Source organism: Petaurus breviceps, unplaced genomic scaffold (genome assembly GCF_028583685.1).
Source record: "Petaurus breviceps papuanus isolate PSGF00001 unplaced genomic scaffold, PetGlider_PUasm1.0 90881, whole genome shotgun sequence".
Lineage (NCBI taxonomy): Eukaryota > Metazoa > Chordata > Mammalia > Diprotodontia > Petauridae > Petaurus > Petaurus breviceps.
The window spans coordinates 14,669,684-14,683,013 of record NW_027187369.1 but is presented as its reverse complement, the minus strand read 5'-3'; the positions used below and the strand labels follow the sequence as shown (position 1 = coordinate 14,683,013).

General features: G+C 42.8%; 1 protein-coding gene across 2 annotated transcripts in view; it reads left to right on the top strand.

Annotated features, from left to right (window-relative positions):
* The first annotated feature begins 9 nt into the window (after positions 1 to 9).
* Positions 10 to 13,330, top strand: part of FGF13 (fibroblast growth factor 13) — a 520,706-nt gene continuing 507,385 nt past the window's right edge. For both annotated transcript variants that reach the window (XM_069074163.1, XM_069074160.1), the window contains exon 1: positions 10 to 226. The gene's annotated coding sequence lies outside the window, so the exon portion shown is untranslated. The remainder of the gene's footprint in view (positions 227 to 13,330) is intronic.

Sequence of the window (13,330 nt, the reverse complement as noted above, 5' to 3'; positions counted from 1 at the left end):
TCTCTCTCTCTCTCTCTCTCTCTCTCTCTCTCTCTCTCTCTCTCTCGGATTTGACCCAGATGCTTATTGCAAACTCCAGGAAGGAATGATGAGGACGTGATAGAGGACCTTCCTTTCCCTGGGACCCAGTGACCACTGGAGCTAATACCCCCAAGTTTCTTTAAGATTGTGGCCCATGGTGTGTCCTTGTGTTCCATTTACGGGGCCCTGCATCTCCTTTTCTAAGGTAGGTAAAACAAACTGTTTGGAAACTGTAAAGGACTGATGAGCCTGTAGAAATCTTCCCAACTGCAGAAGACTAGGTGGCCTGGTTTGGGGTTTGGTATGTCTCTAAAGAAAGCAACCCCCAGGCAAAAAAATCAAACCTCTGGCTTTCAGCAAAGCTTGTTCAAGACCTCTAGGTCCCTTCCTAAATCTGTGATACTAAGCTTCTGTTATATGTTGGTAGCTAATTGCCTTATCCTCATCCTCCTACCCCAAAATTAATAGAACCAGCAGAAAGACCCCTGGAAGCAGTGGGAATGTAATAGTTAATTCTTTCTCAAGGCTCCCCTCCCAGTCCCCTCACTGCCTTTTCCCCAGAGTTCTATTCTATGTCTCTGGCCTCCAACCTGTGGCTGTAGTTGTCTTTGTTTACATGTTTGCTAGACTACTGTGGAAGCTAATATAGAGAGAGTTGGGATAGGGAGGGATCAGTGCAGCTCAGTTCCACAGATCCAGAGGGATTCCTGTGCTAGAGTAAACAGAGTTTCCTTGGAGTTAGTATCTTTATAGGAATGTCATGATTGAGATTCTTCTCTGGTTTCCAGCTAGTTATGTAGCATAGGGAGTGGGGTGAGGTGGGTTGGGGTGGTAGAAGGGTGACAACAAAGGGGGTGGAGTAGGGTCTGTGGTGGGAAATCAAAACTAGACATGTTCAGAAGAGGGACAAATAGATGTTCCAAGTTGTTATGGGACAGTGGTGTAGGCAGATACAGTATAAACCTATTGACCCAATCATCCTGTCAATAAAGATTTATTAAGTGCCTACTATGTGCCAGACACTGTGTTAGGTGCTGGGGATACAAATGCAGTTAATAAAACAATTCCTACCCATATGAACAAATATTATAACACAAGCAAGCATGTATAAGCACTAGGGTTGGCCCAACACATGATGTTTCATTTACATTATTATATACATTAGGAAGGGGTCCCTTGACATAGCAATACTTCTTTTCAAGTCCTGCCTCTGACAAGTACTGGCTCTACCATCCTGAGAACGGCCCTTACACTCCTAGTGTCCCAGTCTAAAAACTCGAAGTTATGAAGGACTTGCTGATTGATGTCTGCAGGACCAAATTTCCATACTAGGAATTCCCTACATTGATTCAATTGCACCAATACTTTAGCAAACATTATATTAATTTGCAATAAAAAGTCATAGGATCATAGAATTATGGGACCTTGAAAGGGATTTACCTAGTACAGCCCTCTCATTTTACCAGTGAGGATACTGAGGCCCAACAAGATTAAATGACTTACCCAAAGTGGTGGATCCAGGACTGAATCAGTTGGAGCATTGAGGAAGCACAGATTTGAATTATTCTCTTTTGGTGTCTTTGCATTTATGAGAAGCATGTTGAATGTGGTGAAATGTGGGTTTCTCCATCTATGCTGTTCCACATCTTTTTTCATCTTCTAGGTAGTGAATACCCAGCTAAAATTGACCTCAGACTTTAGAATGGTTAGGACCCATATTCAGCACTGATGGTCCCCAACATCCTTGCACTTCCATTAACACCTTAAAATGCAGCTATGTTTGTCATTTGGATATCAGTCATGCAGCTACCATTTTTAATCTCTGCCATTTAAAAAATTCATGCTACAATTACTGTGATCAGATAGCATCTTGAAGGCAAGCTAATACTCAAATCGTGTATACATTTTCTTAATAAATTATCCCAGCTACAAAAGGATTCTCCACTTTATAAAAAAAGATAGAGAGAGAGGAAGTATAGCTTTCAATTGTAACTTCTCTAGTACATTGAAAATGATTCTGCTTACAGAAATTCAAGGTGCACATGACTTTTCTAGAATAATCTTGCTGTTTAAAAAAATGGCCCACCTCTATGAGCATATGCACACTAAAAGATTGGGAGTAGGGAAGCTTGATTTTCCACACTGAGGAAAACTTGATTTCCAAGTGCCGATTTCTCCTGCTCTATCCTAGCTTCTGACATCACCCCTCAGCTGAAACATCTCTCTTCAAGGTTATTCAACAGTATCTTAGTTGTAAAATATGATGGCCTTTTCTCTGATCTCTTCTTGCTTCACTTCTCTACCCATGTTTCCCTGATAATAAGACACTGTCTTATTATTTTTTTTGGACAGAAAAACACCAGAGGGCTTGTTTTCAGGGGAGGGCTTATTTTAATGAACATTGACAGCAATTTTAATAAACAGGTAAATGTGAACAAAAAAATGTACCTTTATTCAATAAGCAAATCACTGGGGAAGAACAGGATGACACGCTCAGTGCTGCAGCTCTGATTGGATGCAGCGCGGAGCGCGGCGTGCGTTTCACGGGGGGGGGGACGGTGCATACAGAGGGTACTGTAATATAGCGTGTAGCGCAGGGGATCACCTTCACTACAGTAGCAATCTCAATAGGGCTTATTTTCGGGGGACGGCTTATTTTAGAGGAATCTTACACAGTAAGGGGAGGGCTTATTTTCGGGATAGGTCTTATTATCGGGGAAACACGGTATATCTTTTGACACAGTTGAGAACCCCCTCCTTGTGGTTATTTCTCCATCTCCTTTGTTAGCTTCTTTTTTATAACAACTCCTTGATACCCAAGGTTCTGTCCTAGGCCCTCTTCTTTTCTCATCCCATGTCCTTTTTCTATCATCTCATCAATTCCCATGGGTTCAGTCATCACCTCTATGTGGATGTCTCTTTGCTCTATATATCTAAGAACTAGCCCGATATCACTAGCTTCCTGCTGGATATCTCCATCTAGTAATTCAACATGGCCAAGGCAGTGCTTAGATATCTTCCTTGTTAATGCCACCCCTCTTCTGAATATTCATATTTCTGTTCTCAACTTGACTCATTCTTGATTCTTCTCCCCTCCCTCATCCCTCACATCTAGACAGTTGAAAATATCATTGGTAATAATAATTTTCAAAAATAATAGCTAATGCTAAATAGCATCTAATATGTGCCAGGCATCATGTTAAGCATTTTACAAATCTTACCTCATTTTATCCTCACAACAGCCCCGGCAGATAGGTGCTATTATTATTTCAGTTTTATAGATGAGTAAACAGAGTCAGAGAGAGGTTAAACTAATTGCTCAGGTTCACATAGCTAGGAAATATCTGAGGCTGGATTTACACAACTACTGCCCTAGTTCATATCCTCTCGCCTAGGAGGGAGCTGGATTGTAGAGCATATAGAACACTGGGCTTAGTGTCAGGAAGACTGGAATTCAAACTCTGACTCACACATTGAGTAGATGTGTGACCCTGGACAAGTCACATAACTTCTCATAGCCTCAGTTTCCTCATCTGTAAAATGAGGTCCTTTCCAGCTGTATCTCTGTAATCTGTGTCAATCTGTAAATATGACTATGGCAATAGCCTTCTAATTGATCTCCTTGTTTCTAGCCTCTCTTCTCTCTAGAATCCATCCTCCACACAGTTGCCAAAATAAGTTTCCTAAATCACAAATCAGACCCATGTCACTCTTCTGCCTAAGAACTTTCCATGGGCACCTATTCCCTCTAGGAAACTTGCTTGATTTCCTCCCAATGTTACTGCTTTCTTGCTCTCTATTCAGCACACTTACACTTACTCATGCCTATGTTATATCCCTCTAGTATGTTCCTTGAGGACAGGGAATTTAATTTTATTTCATGTTTGAAACACACAGTGTCTTCCTTGAATGTAACAGATGCTGGATTGTGTTGAGTTTTTCAAAATAACAGCTGGATTTAAGACAACTATTCTTGCCAAGCTGCTTCAAAGAATGGTTATGGTTGAGCTGTAATTCAGTACCATTCTCTGTCTCAGCGGAATAACAACCAAAAATCCTCAACAGACTGGTATTTCCCCCCAACTCTGCTCATGCCCTACTCTACTGATGGGGATTCCCTTCCATGCTCTGAGACCAGTGGCATCCATCCTACTGCTCAGCTGCTCACAAGTCACCACCCCCACCTTCCAGCCTTGCCTTGTCAGCTGTTACTGCTTTTCTTACAGTAGCAAATGGTTCAAATCAGAAACAGATATGGTTTTATCAGGCAAAATGACATTAAAGAAGATGGATTACCATCTGTTCGGCCACTACACCCAAAGGATCAGGGAACCTTGCCATCCGCCCTATGACTGAAATCTTCTTTGTATATTGCCTCTCTTATGAGAATGTGAGCTCCTTGAGAAATTGTCTGTTTTTCTCTTTGAATGCCCAGTCATTCATACATAGTAAATGCTTAATAAACTCTGGGCCCTTCATTCATTCATCATGTGGTAGAGAGAAGGTGGGGCTGCTCCTGAACAGCCCAAGGGGGTAGGAAACTGCAATGGGAGGGAAGTCAGGCCTCAGGAAGAAACAATCGACTTTCTATTCTTCTGGATAATCTGCTCAGTCTACTCTCTGTTAGCCCAAGATGGTGAACATATTTTCAGAGCATTTTGGGGGTTACAGAATCCTTGACTATTCTCCTCCCCCAGTCCTGTGTGCCATCTGGCTCAAGAGCTATGTTTCCCATTTTGTAGATGGGGGATCTCAAGCTCATAGTTGTTCAGTGACTTGCCCAAGGTCATACAGCTAGTAAATAGAGGAGTCAGGAGTTGAACCCAGGTTCTCTGACTCCAAGACAAGGGCTTTTTTCACTTCACAATGTATTTGGTTAAGTGAACTGTGACACATGGTTGGGAAGAGGTGGCAGGGATCAGGACGTACTGATTCCCAGGGTCAAGTATCTACAGCATGCACAGGAATTGAGAGGTTTCATTCCCACCAACAAGGGGAGATCCACAGCTAGAGTTTCAGCAGCCCCAAAGTGACGAGTTCTGACTGTAGGAAAACCTGAGACCTCATTCGGCTGTCCTCGGCACTGTCTTGTGGTCACTTCTGACTGCTATAGTGGAAGAAGCACATGATGAACTAGAGCAAAGTGACCAGGATGGTGAAGAGTCTTGAGTTCATGCTCTTGAAGGAAATTGGAATATTAAGCTTGGAGAAGATTCAACCCAGAGAGGACACAAAAGCTGCCTTCAAGTATTTCAAGAACTGTCATATACAAGACAGATGACCCCAGATGGAAGAACCAGGAACAATGAGCAGAAGTGTCAGTGAGGTTGACTTAGGCTTGCTATCCCAAGTAAGGGTGCCCCAAAGCAGAGCAGGATCCCTTAGGAGGGAGTGGGTTGCCCTTCACTGGTGGTCTTCAGACCAAGGCTGGATGATCAGTTTCATGACAGAGACATTGGAAAGACAATTATTGATCAGGTGTGTTGGGTTGGCATATAATGATGGCTGCTGAGGTCCCTCCCAACTCTGCCAATTAACTCTATGATGCTTTGACCATTACCAGAGCATGCATTTATATGGCCTAAGATCAACAACCAATGCCTTATCACTGACAGTGCAATAAGACATGGCGGCAAGTGTTCCATATGGAGGTCAAAGCTTGGAGTCAGTAGAACTGACCTGGAATCTCAGCTCTGCCCTTTACTACTCTGTGACCTTGAGCAAGTCACTTCATCTTGTCATGCCTCAGTTTCCTCCTCTGTAAATAGAGAGGGTTTGATTAGATAGACCCTGATATCCCTTTAAAGTCTAGATTCATTATCTTATGTGTCACTTTAGGTCACTTCATCTCAGAGTTCCCTCATCTCTAAAAAGAATAAGTTGGACAAAATTCCCTCTGAGGTCCTTTCTTGCTTGCAGAGCTCTAATCCTTTAACCTTGTCTCATATCATGTGTGGACTAGAGTGGTGACAAAACTTAGGTTCACGTGGGGAGACTGATAATGAAATATCTACACATGATTAGGTGAAAAACAAATGGCTATAGCTCCATCATGCCCTGGAGGCAATCTCTGGAGCATCTTCTTGGAGCACTAGCCTTCCTACCTGGAAGGTTCGCACCCTCAGCTCAAAGAACATAGTATAATGGTTCTGAGTTTTAGGAGAACAGGGTACAATCTTTGGGCCTGAGCTTCTTTACCTTTAAAGTGAAGCAATTGGATTAGATGCTCTATGCTGCTTCTTCCCAGATCTAACAATCAAAAAATGAAAAAAAAAAGTTTCTTAATACTTACTATGTGCCAGACATTGTGCTATGTGTTGGGCCTACAAAGATAGTTTGTCCCACTCCTCACCATGGGAAAGGCAGCATAGTAGACTGGGGTGAAGGATGGATTTGGAGGCAAGGGACCCAAGTTGAAGTCCTGGCTCAGCTACTTAGTATCTGTAGGACATGTGACAAGTCACATAATCTCTATGAGCCTCAATTTCCTCATCCATAAAATTACCATGTTGAATTAAAAGTTCTCTAAGAACCCTTTCCAGCTATCTAGATCTAGATATTCTCATAAAAGAAAAAACAAAAGGGTGTTTTGTCTCTAGCACAGAGAGCCTACAAAACTTAAGGAAACTCTGTGGACACTGCCTGACCCTTGGGCATGTCTTTTCCCACCCCCACCCCCCAACCAAATCTGGCTCTTTACTCACTTGATAATCTTTGATTGCTGGGCAAATTGGAAGCAATATGCTTGGGGTTGGACTTCTGGCTGCCTGTGCCTGCTGCCTTGACTGGGAATTTGATGCATGTCTACAATAATGAATAATGACCTTATTGCCCCCCTGACTCTCCTGGCAACTAGCCCTGCCATCCACACTTTCAACTGATCAGGCCTCTATTTCTTCCATCCCCACAGGGGCTTAGGGAAAGAGAAACAACAGAAAATTTTCTTTCTTTCCATCCTATCTCCCTGTCCCCCACTCTCCTTGCAGTCCCCTACTTTTTCTTCTAGATAAAGCAATTCTGTCACAAGGAGATGACAGGATGCTAAGAAACACAAAATGGTGAAAGAGAGAACACCAATGAATAAGAGAGAGATTAAGAGAATGAAAAGAGAAAGACTGAGAGAGACAGCTAGACACAGATAGACAGAGTAGAGATACAGACAGAGAGAGGAGAAACATACACACACACAGAGAGATATATAGATGAGAGAGAGGGGAGAGGGAGAAAGGGAAAGGGGGAGAGGGAGAGAGAGGGAGGGAGAGAGAGAGGGGGGGGGATAGTGACCTGATGTCCCTACTAGCAAAGTCTAGAGCTAGATGACACCATATATTGTCTAGGGTTGGTAACAGAGTAAGAACAAAAGGAATGCAATTTGAATGAGAATGGAGTGGATAAGACCTAGTGAGCAAAGAATAGCAACCAAGTGAGGGACAAGTGGAGAATATCAATTACCTTGGGTGGTGTTTTATGGTTTATGAATTGTCTTCCTCATCATAATTCCCCAGTGAGACAGGTATGGCAAGTAGTAGTGTGCTCATTTTACTGAGGAGGAGAGAAAGTTCAAGCCCAGAGGGATGAAGAGACTTTCCCCAGTAACATGACTAATACATGTCAGAGACAGGACTTGAACTCACCTCTTCTTTCTCTGATCCTGGCACTCCAACTGCCATCCCCAAAATGAGACTGAAGGGAAGGAGTCAGACACAGTCAAAACTCATCATTACGATTAGAGGATCACGGATTGAGAGATGGAAGAGACTTTCAAAGTGTGTGGATGTTCCCTAATGGTCTGAGAGTGGAGTAATCACATATTGCTGTTCAGCATGGATCTCCCTCACCAAAGAACAAAACAACATCAGGTGTTCTCTGTGACCACTAAGAAAAAGTTCTTCTCCTAGATTGAGTTCAGCATCTGGGTTTCTAAAAATGTGGGCACCTGAGATAGTTTACATAGGTTGTTTCAATTGTATTCTTGAGTCTGCAGGCCAAGATAGATGAGAGCTATGGAAAAATCAAGGGCCAAGCTTTGGCTTAGAGGAGAAATGAGGAATTACTCCTCTCCCCTTTCTTTGGAAAGCTTGGGCACTGCTAACTGTTAGTACTTGATTTTGTCTTTGAAAAGGTGAAGGACTATGGGGATGGAGTATTATATATGATAGGCATGGCTGTTGTGGCAGTTGGTTTTGTTTACTTTGTTACAGAAGAAACTTCACTGGTTGGATGGATATATCTGGAAAGAAATGTGATGTTGAAGGAAAAGGAATCAATATAACCTTAAGTTTTAAAATGGGAGGGAAAAAAGAAGAGACAAGGATCATCATTTTGATTTTCCACTCCTCTTCAAATGAGGAAGTTTGTCCAGTGTTTTGAATCTTTACCACAGACTGTTGTGCTTCCCAGTAAGGTCTGCTGTTGAGACAAGGTAGGGAAGGCAATCACTGGCAGTTTGTAAATTTTGCCTTTGTAGATGAAAGGTATCAGCATACCTTCTTGATGAGAGATAGCTCACTTAAGAGAGATAGCTCACTTAAGAGAGATATCCTATAACATGTAAATGGCCCATATGCTAAGATACAAAGGAAGCTGATTGCCATACTTCAGCTTTGTGGAACCTTGAAAGGTTTTCAACACTTCTGCCTACTTTAAGATGAAATATTGATAGAGGCATCTAGGTGGCACAATGAATAGAGCACTGACCCTGGAGTCAGGAGGACCTGAGTTCAAATCCAGCCTCGGACACTTGACATACTTACTAGCTGTGTGACCTTGGGCAAATCACTTAACCCCAATTGCTTCACCTTCCCCCCTCCAAATAAATGAAATATTGAAATAGCAGGGTTTCATGAACTTCTCACAGACCATCCTAGTCTACATTTGATTTCAAGGGCCTTTTGACAAAGGATCCACAATCTCATCTGGTTACCTTTGAAAGCAACATGGAACTATGGATGAAGAGAAGACAATGAAGAGAAAAAGAGTTTGAATTGGAAGATATTAAAACCTATCCTAGTTCTAGGGCTTCAGAAGCCAAGTTTCACATTGCTGAGAGGTGAGCTTTAAATGAAAATGATCATCAAGTCCAAGGTCAAAGCATGAGGGCCTTCCTTCATTATAAAAATATCCCTGTATGAAAAATTGAGCATGGTACTGGCTGTCCTCCCCAGAATTCCAAGTGGTGCTGGGAGAAGGTTTGTTTAAAACAAAAAGAAACTTAGTCCCATGTACCTCATGTCATCTCTGAATCTGGGAGCTGGGTGGTAGAGTGGATAACATACTGGAATTGGAGTCCAGAAGAACCAGAGTACAAATCTTGCTTTAGGCACTTATTAGCTCTGTGACCTTGGGCAGTCTACCTAACCTTTCTAGGCTTCTCTTTCCTCCTTTGTAAAATAGTTAGACTGGATGGTCTCTGAGATCCTTTGCTGCTCGAAATCTATGTTATCCTATGAAGTTCCCAACTGCTAATAAGATGGTATCAATAAATCTCTTGCCTCCATACCTTCACTTTCTGCACATTGGATTTTCTTTGGGGGGAGGTTACTCATCTAAGATCTCTAGTCTTGGGGTGCCACTGATCCTTTAGAGCCTCATGATCAAAAATAGGATCCAGATCTTGTACTCCTAACTTATTCCTTATGTGACTGCTCTAAGCCTCAGTTCCCTCATATATAAAATGAAGGGGTGGATGATATGATCTCTGTGGCCTCTCCCATCTCTACATCTATGATCCTATAATTCTAGAGGCATTTGTTGATAGGAGAGGTGGCAAGGACCATGAGAGAAGAAATAAAGAATTTCTCTCCTCTATCAGATCAATGATTTTTCAGCGCAAAGCTAAACTCCTTTTCTTCCACACTGTTGATGACCTCACAGAACCACTTTCAACACTGGTTAGCCTGACAGTCTTCTATCTCATATGCAGGTCACACAATCGTATATTGGTAAAGGCCAGACATTGCTATGGACACAGTCACTAATAATGAGGCCAAATGTCTTAGCCACATGCATCTAGAGAAAGAGTTCAATGGCCATATTTGTGACCAGTTCCTGTGTGGTGGAGGCAGACCACTGTAGCCAGATCTAAGGGTGAAGTGTAGTGCTCACCTGTCTCTCATTAATCAAGGTCCAGACTCCTCACTGTAGCAGTGGGTGATCTTTTACGTGGAATGTTTCCCCCAACAAAGCAGCTGGGAACCCTCTTTACTAGAGGCTATTCTTTTCTAGGTCAGCTCCAGAAAATGGGTCCCCAGGTCTGATGGAATTGAGAAAGATTTAGGGAATCCCACATCATCAGCTTAATTTATATATTAATATTATTCAAACAGCCTTCCTAGCAGTTTATAGTTGACTTAACGTCTCTCTGTCTGATACCGGTCACCAAAAACAAAGATCCCTTTCCTTATCTGGTTCTCACATTCCTCCTCTATACAATGAAGGGGACTGAACTAGGCCCTAGTCATTAGGAGCTCTGTCACAGCCCTAAGGTTCTGTGTTTCTATAAGCATCTTGACCCAACCAAAACAATTTTTTCAAGTTAGTGGAAGAACTAGGAATTCAGTCTGCTGAATCATGGAGGGCTTTCTGGGTGATAGAGAAAGAGAGTATAAATCCTAAAGCTATACATGCATACACAGTTTGTGTGGAGACAGGACAAGTTTATCTCAACCAAATGTCAAACTTGGGGACAGAGGGGTTGGAGAAGGAGGAAGGGAAAAGCAGCTAGTCATATTAGTTAATGTCAATTAATGTGATCCTATAGTGGAAAGGGGGAGAAAAGGACGTAAAATTACATAACTTTTAAGGTCCTTTCCAGCTGTAAGTCTCTGATACTTTGCCCCTTCCTTCTCTCCCTTCTCTTCCCACCCGACTCCCATCCCCATGTCGAACACTGATGATACAAGCTTGCCTTATTTCAACATACATTTGGGTATATGTTGGGTGGTGCTTGGATATCTATTATCATTTTGTCTGGTGTGAGGAAAAAAACATATATTCTCTGGTACGAGGAAAGACCATCTTATTCTTGCAATAGAACTCCCTTTCATAGAATTATGGAATTTGAGACTTGGAAGGGCCCTCATATCCTTGACAAGTAGTCATTCGACCTCTGCTTGAAGAATGCCAAGCAACAGTAAACTGCCACTTTTAAGGCAGCCTATTCCACTTTGGGACAGTTCCAATAGAAAGTGTTTCTTTGTATCTTCCCTGCTTTTCTCTTTGTTCTTTCCTCAGTGACCAAACAGAACAAGGGTAATCTTACTTCTACCAGACAGCCTTTCAGATAAGTCAGGATAGTTAGAGTTTCATTTGCCTTGATACATCTCTTTAGTTTCTATATCCTGGATCTCCCCTCCCCCCACTGCCAATTTCCACCCCCTTTATTTCTTAGCTTGCCTTGTTTTCTTAAACACAGGTTTCTCCAGTCACTGACTTGATAGTCAGGGCGGACTGAAATTTGCCTAAGGTTTGTTTTTTAGTTTCTCTGGAAACTCCATTTTGCAAATAAAGAGAAGTCTTCCAGTCATTTCTTCAGGAGCATAAGCAGCCTATGGTCAGAATGATCAATAATCAGTCCAGCAGTCCCACTTTGAACTGGCTTTGTGGAGAAAGCCTGCATGTGTGTGCAGGTATATAGTGGGGCCTGTTCTTATGGCCTGTATGGTTTGGGAGGGAGCTCAGAAGACTCAGAAAATTAAGATGTGATAGGTCAGCTCATAATTTGTTTACATCTTGGTTTTTCAAGAAAAAAGAAATCATTTCAATTTAACAAACATTTATTAAACACCTACTATGTGCCATATAGTGTGCCAGGCTCTGGGATAATAGAGTAAAAAAGAAACCATCCCCTCCTCTGTCTTTCCCACCTCCCAAAGAGTTTACATTTTCCTGGGTGGGGCGAGCCTTGAGAATATGTTGCTATTCTTTTTCCTGTTAATAATAGCTCACACTGATATGCAGCTTTAAGGTTTGCAAATCAATTTCCATATATTATGTCATTTGATTCCTGTGGTTACCCTGTGGGGGGTACAATAGTTATTCCCATTTTATAGATGAGGATTATTGAGACTCAGGAGGTTGAACAACTTGCTTCTAGGCTCATACAGCTGGTTAAGGCTTTCTGAAGTGGAGATGAAGCTAGGTTGTCTTGATCCCAACTTCATTGCTCTATCCAGTAGGTCAGTGGTTCTTAACCTGGGGTCCCACCTCAAGGCCCCAGATAGATTTCAGGGGGGCCCTGACTTCTACCTTTGTTTTGACTAACCTATTGTTTCCTTTGTAATTCCTATGCATTTGATTTTCTGAAATTAAAAACTGTATTTTGAGAAGGGCTCCATAGGCAATCTACTGATTGCCAAAGGGGGCCAGGGCACAGAAAGGTGAAGAAGTCTTGATCCCTGCTTCCCTCATTCCTCTCCTTAGTTGTCAAGCAGCTAAAAGGAGGTTGTCAACAGAGGAGTAAGTGTTAGGCTTGATCAGAAAGCTTCTGGGACTCTTTCCCTATCTTCCAACCCCCCCCCCCCCCAGAAGGTCCAGTTTTCTTCCTCTTCGGATTCTCTTTGCTTCTACCCCTACCCTGCCATCCATCCTGTCCATTCAAAGAAACAGGCTCTTCCCACAGCCTTCCTTCCCAGAGCACTGCTATTAATTAGTGGGGAAACATTGGGCTGGCCAATGACATTTTGTCATCAAGCAAGTTTCATGATAGAATTTACAAGAAAAGCCGGCCCCTCCCCCCCCCCCCCCCCCAGTTCCTCCCAGATCAAGGAACAAGGCTGCAAATTGAGTTTCCAGGGTTGCCCACCTCTCAACCCTGGTGGTGGAGCCAGCTGCATCCCTGGGTCCTTGGTGCTGCAGCAGCAGGCTATTTTAATTGAGTTACTGCCTGAGTTTCGGTAGGAATAATCCATCTATATGATGTCTGCGCCCAGTTTAATGCCATTAACTAAATCGAATTAAGGTGTGTGTTGGGGCTAGTTGTGTGGCCTAAAGGGCAGAATTGGCATGGGGGGGAACCCTCCAGTGACAGCCCCTATGTTCTTGAGATTCTTACCCTGGCTTACGGAAGCCCTGGTGCCTGCCCCCCAGCTATCTCACTGGCTAGGGCCCCACAGAATTCGAAATCGGCCTTCCAGGAGCTGGGGCCCTCAGTTCTAGGGTTGTACCCCAAAGAACCTCTCGGCACTACGCCATGGGATCCCTTTCAATGCCCAACCATTTCTTTACCCTGTCTCCTTCCCTCCACTTCTATCCTTGAAAGAAGTGGTGGTCTTCCTCTATTTATACTTCTCTGTTTTACCTCTAACACGCC